The sequence below is a fragment of the Propithecus coquereli genome, unplaced genomic scaffold (genome assembly GCF_000956105.1).
Source record: "Propithecus coquereli isolate 6110/MARCELLA unplaced genomic scaffold, Pcoq_1.0 Scaffold336, whole genome shotgun sequence".
Classification (NCBI taxonomy): domain Eukaryota; kingdom Metazoa; phylum Chordata; class Mammalia; order Primates; family Indriidae; genus Propithecus; species Propithecus coquereli.
Genome location: NW_012149019.1, coordinates 2,296,990 through 2,302,989, shown reverse-complemented (window position 1 = coordinate 2,302,989; position 6,000 = coordinate 2,296,990). Strand labels below are relative to the sequence as shown.

Sequence of the window (6,000 nt, the reverse complement as noted above, 5' to 3'; positions counted from 1 at the left end):
TTACTATACATTTAGATTCCATACAGAAAATGAAATAATTTATCATTTTGTAATTAATTTGCCCACATGGAAAATTGTTTCTCACAAAGTTAAGATATTTTATCAGCATGTATGACTACTACTTAAAAACATCAAAATTTGTCTTTCTGTCTGATGAACGTTATTAAATATTATCTTAACCCCAGAGAGCTTGTACTGTGAATAGAATGGTGAATCAAAAACAAAACAAAACAAAAAACCAGCTAGGGATACCCTGGTCCACTGAATTGCATCTGGCCCTAATTTTTGTTGTAAGTTCAGAGGTGTGATGGAAATCTCACGATGGCTGTTTCTTTAAGCTATTACTGGGTGTACACTTCCTTATACGGTAAAAAATCTGCCAATCCACATGGATAGTTGATCCACATGGACTTCGAACCTGTCTAGAAGTCCGGGAGCGGGGCAGGAGGGAGGGCCACAGGAGAAATTAACACAAGCCACCTGGCACAGGCCCGTTGTGGGGGAGGCGGGGCCTGCCCTCCCCGCCCCACCTCCCCTTCTGCCCTCTGGGCACCTCAGACAGCCCATCCATACCAGGCCCTCTCATGCTGCCGTCTGGGGTCTGAGGTGGCTCTGGCCGAGTTGCACTCTCTCCCTTTCACTCTCTGCGCACGTGTGCTTGGATCTTTGGACTGAGGTAAGTTCTGTTCCCAGGGCTGCAAGTAACCTGCCTCAGGTCCACCTGTGTCCTTCATGGAGCAAAGGTGAGGCCTGTCGCCATCCAGCCCCCAACAGGGGAGCCTTCTGCCCGAAACCTCTTGGTGGTTTGCCCCGTGGGCACGGCCTGGTGTGCTGGCAGCAGCTGGGCACCTGTCCCTCTGGGCACCTGTCCCTCCTTTGGGCTTCTCTGGAACCCAGTTCTTCTGGTTCTCCCCTCTGTTTGCTGGGCTGCTTGACCCCTGACCCTTCTTTCCCAGGTCTCTGGGGGAGGTAGGTGTGGGGCTATAAATGCCGCATAGGCCTCGGGAAACTGCCATGAAGCTGAAATAGGTGGGCACCTGGCTGTTAACGGAAAAAGAGAGGGAATGCCCCGGAGGCTCTGCTGTGCGGATTTTCTCGAGTGGGGCATCCGAGGTGCTGCTGCGACCAGTTGTGGGCCACTGCCACATGCCTCTTCAGGGGGACTCCGAATTGGAAACAGGAGCATGACCGGCCGGCTGAGGGACCGGAGTGCCTTCGGGACATTCTGGGAGCAGAAGGAGTAGAAGGAGCCGAGGCTTGACATCTGAGACCTCTTCGAGTCCCACAATTAAAAAATAGCATTTATTTATGGAGCGTTTCATACGGGCATGAAGTTTAGTTCCACACATGCCTGTGTGTGAGGCGGTACCGTGAACCCTCAGCACACCTTCAGCACTGCGCATGTGCTCCATCCTGGGCTCCCCTCGCCCCCACCCCACTGCTGTGTTTTCATGTTGCCAACTTAATGCACGGTTAAAAACATTTGGCTCATTTTGCTTCAGATGTTAGGGACTGCTCTATTTATTGTACTGTATTCCGTTTTGCAGTTACGTGGAGCATCTAACACAGCGCTCGCTCACTCCCCTGTCCGCTGTGTGGGTGCGGCCGGCGCGTTGGGTCAGGCCTGGGGATGGGCATTTCAGTTGCTTCCGCTCTGCTGCTGTGAGGCGCACGTCGCTGGCGCATGGCCTCCTGCACGCACCTGCAGTGTTGACCAGCGATTCTGAGTCTGGGGGCTGTGATTTAGACATGGGAGGTGGTCAGGCTCGGACAGACCTAGGCTGGGGTCCAGGCTCCCTCCCCTCCCAATTGTGGTGTCTTTTAACAGCTACTTAATCTAAATTAGTTTCATCTTCTATGAAAGTGGGGTGATGGCACCTCCCTTGTGGGCTGTCATGAAACTCGTTGAGACACTGTGTTCCAGTGCCCAGCTCATAGCTAGCGTTCCATCAATATTAGTCACCTCCTTTCCTCATTTGAAATGGGGGTAATGCTCCCTTGTCAACTGCTTGTGTATAGGAATCATTACAAGATGTTTGATAGTTGCCAGGAAGGTGTTCAGTGACATTAGGATTGTGTCACCATCAGCAATACCACCCGACAAAACCAGTCTGGCCGGTTTTCTCTCCCAGCCCTTGTCGGGCAGCCCTTGAACTTACAGGCAGGCTGGCTGGTGCTGAAACCAGCGGGCCAGGCAGCCCTGCCTGGGAGCCCCTTATCCTTACAGGTATTGAAGTTTCAGCCAAAAGCACTGAGGTGTGGGCTCCACAATTTACCACCAAAGTGGGGACCTCCAGCCACCGCATAAAAAATATATATCTTTTTTCTTGCCCATGAAGAAGTTATAAATGCCACTGTGGGCGTATTTTCTCAGCATGTCTCTGTCATTGGCCCTTTTAGCCTTAACCCTTCAACCTCCTATTAGACTGTGGTCATGCAGGAGTCTTGACTATGGCTGGGTGCAGATCCTCCCTCCTGGGAGGCCGGGCTCCACTGTGGCCTGTGCGTGCTGCAGCAGCCCTGGGCCTTCAGTGGACCAGAACCCAAGCCTGCATTTGCAGGGCTCTTTGAGACCGACTCTGCCTCCGGGTTTTGTAGCCCAGACGGCAGAGCAACTTAGTGAACTTGACACAATGCGTAGGGCGGTTGGTTCCTGGGGTGCTTTCCATGCACAGGGGCCTGGCGATGGTAAGGGGGAGGAGCTGGCAGTTGAAGTGTCCAGCTGGGCTCTCAGTCGTCCTCCAAGCTGCCCCTCCACCCTCTTACCCCGTCTAGGTGCAGGACGACACCACCGTAGGCATCCACCCAGCACATTCCTGGAGGCTGGAGTGGCTGCCGTCCTCTCTGTGCCGGTTTTCATGGCCTTGGTTCTCAGCTCTTGCCCGCTTTTTCCTGGGCTCCTGAAATATTCTTCTGATTTCCTTGCTCAAGCCTCAAACCTTTCTCATCCACCCTCCACATTGCTGCCAAAAATATAATTTTGAAACAGATCCCTCTGACCTTTTATCCCCTGCTTAGAACCACCCATTTGCTCCCTCTTTGCGTGGTGGTGCTCCCTGCAGGGGGGCGGCTCCCGGACCCCACCGAACGCATGGTGCGCGCTCCCAGAGCCCTGGTCTGGACACACCTCTGGCCCTGTCCCCCCCAGTGGAGCACAGATGACTGTTCATAGGCAGGACCCTCTCCCAGGGCCACCCTCTGGGTTTGGGGCAACTTCTGGCGACCCAGTGGTAACTCGACACTCCATGCACTATTGCTTTGTTATTAATAGGAATGTTGCTAATGACACCTCAGTGAATCCTGGCACCCTGCGTGCAGGTCTCTGTCCACACGTCAGTTCTGCCTGCCTTGGCTGTAGAAGACAAGGCTCATCCACATCCTGCCTTGCCCAGCCCCCCGGGTGACACCAGCTTCTCTTCCCTGACACCTGTTCTCAGGTTCCTCGGCAGATCGGTCAGGTGCCTCTGTGCCCTGTGCCACCTGCCAGGGTTCCAGGCACCCTCCTCGGCCTTGCTGTGAGACTTGAGCCCTGCGAGGCAGGGAGAGCTGCTGCTTCAGCCTGCGTGCTTCCTCTCCCGGATTCCATGCTTCACACTCGGCAGCTACGGAGTAAATGCGCCGACCCCCCCCCAACTTCTGACTGTTTGAACACAGCCATGTCTGAATACACCCTCTCACGTAAATCACTTTGCCTTCTTCTCCAGACTTCCATATGACGGTGACTAGGTGGAGCATGTCACGCTCGGCGCCCCGTTGGTTCGCAGCGCAGTGACCTGGCCGAGCCTGCCGTCGTTCCCTAGCCCGGCCGGCTGGACGTGTGCTCACGCCCGGCCCTTCCCAGCGGGGCCGTTTGCCCTCGGGTCTCAGACCCACGCCCAAGTCGCAGGAGTCCTGTCCCACGGCCACCCACCATGGAACTGTCAGCCCAGTCCTGTTGTCCTTTCTCTCTCTTCAGCTTGTGACTCTGCCGACTCTTTCTTCCATGAAACTTCCTCTTCCGGCCTCCTTGGTCACGGGCTCTCTCCTCTGTTCCCTGCTGCCTTCGTGGACTCCTTTCAGGAAATGATGCTGAGACGAAAGAGAGAATTGCCAGGGCTGCTGTTGTGGATGGGCTGTCAGGAGGGCCTCTTGGTGGAGGGTCTTTATGAAGAGAGGAGTGAGCCATGCTGGGGTGTACGGCAGCATGTGTAAATGTCCTGGGGTGGGGCTGAGCTTGGCTTGTGTGAGGAACAGGAAGGCAGGCAGTGCGGCAGGAGTCGCGGGCTCTGGGGAGCATGGCTGGAGGTGAGGTGGGAGAGAGGTGGGCGTGTGGAAGTGGTGTGGGGTTTTTCTGGAGTTTGCGAGATGCCCTCAGAAGTGCTGAGAAAGGCAGGATGTGATCTGAACCCACCCTTCTCGTACCGCCAGAGAAGTCATGACTGTGTGCAGGTGCAAACCTGTTATCGCCCTGCCTGGAGTCCTCCGTGGGTTTCCTGTCACCTGTGGGATAAGGTCCAGGCTCTGCTGTCTGGTCCCCGCGCCATTCCACGGCTGCCCCACGGCCCACCCTCAGTCCCCCGCGCGGTGTCCCTGCAATCCCAGTTCTTCACACATCCTGCAGCCTCTCCGTCTTCTCCTTCTCACACAGATCTGCCCCCTGTTCCTGTCCCTTCCCCAGCACTTAGCTCAGCCGTGGCCTCTGGAGTCGGGCCCTGAGGCTACCTCCCCTCTTCCTTAGGCAGAAAGGGCCCACGCCGTTATCTGGGGCTCCGAGGGCATTTCGTGTGAGCCCCTCTCACAGCACAGGCGGTGCTGCCCGCGTTTCCTGCCAGCGGCGGACTTGTCCCGGGCAGGCACGCGCCTCATGGTGTGCGGCCCCTGTCCCAGAGACCGCCTGCAGGAGCCAAGCAGCAGATGTCTCTCTGAGTGAGTGAACAAATGAATAAAAGTTGTGTAGTCTTTCTCCCTTTTCATTTTCAATGCAAGTTATAGATACAATATAGTTCTATAAATAAGATATGCAAGATCCATTTTGTAATTTGTTTCAGGTGTTTAAAAATACTATATAGTTTTAACCATTAGTTGAACAGTCAAGTGTATGCTTTTAAATAATATGTTTATTAATTTATTTAGGGTAGTAAATTATAACTATCTTCATTAAGTGTTGCTTCTAGTTATAAGAATATATTTCAAAAAGAGCTATCTTATTATTTCCGGAAAAATAATTTTAAAATTAGCAAATAAGTACATTATATTACAGGTAGATAAATAATATATTCCCTTTGTTATGACAAATACACAGTGTCTTGAAAGCTTAGCCTTAAAATTTAATTTCATTAATCAGAACATTTTCTCATTGATCATAGATACCTAATTGTAGATCTTTTCTTATAGGGATAGAGAGGGGAGATTTCATAAAATCTGATTGAATTTTTAGTGTTTTTGTTAATATATCTCTTTTTCTTTAGATCAGATTATTTTACTAAACATTAAAATGGCTTTGGTTTCTTTTCTTACATATTTTGTGTGATTAATGCCAAATTAGCAATGTTTTTTAAAAACATAATCTCAACTGAAGTGTATTTTATCTATACATCTTATGGGTATGTGTATATTTTATAGATTTGTCTATAATAATCCCAATAAATAACTTGTTCTTGAATGAAAGCATATTCAACCTAAACATGAGGCTTATAAGCCTACCTTCCTTATGAAGAATGAACCTTTGTATATTGCTTAACAATATTTGGTATTCTGAATATATCAAATTCCGTCATTTATAAAACTGTGGTGGTGCTTTATACAGTTCAATGCATGCACCCACTGTGTCATATTCCTCTACTTTCTGTAGATATTCTATCTTTTATCCTCAGTCAAACTAAACCGGAGGAGAGTTGCACATTTGCCTGCATTGTATGGTCTCTGTATGTACTAGCTTCTACTGAGTTGAACCTTGGTGTAGTATGAGTTTTATTGAGGGGAGAAAGAGCTGTTGGAAAACTGTTACAGTAGGTTTTTTCA

At 50.9% G+C, this 6,000-nt stretch overlaps 1 protein-coding gene across 2 annotated transcripts in view; it reads left to right on the top strand.

Annotated features, from left to right (window-relative positions):
- Window positions 1-595: 595 nt before the first annotated feature.
- COBL (cordon-bleu WH2 repeat protein) overlaps window positions 596-6,000 on the top strand; it is a 243,286-nt gene continuing 237,881 nt past the window's right edge. For both annotated transcript variants that reach the window (XM_012650646.1, XM_012650644.1), the window contains exon 1: window positions 596-676. The gene's annotated coding sequence lies outside the window, so the exon portion shown is untranslated. The remainder of the gene's footprint in view (window positions 677-6,000) is intronic.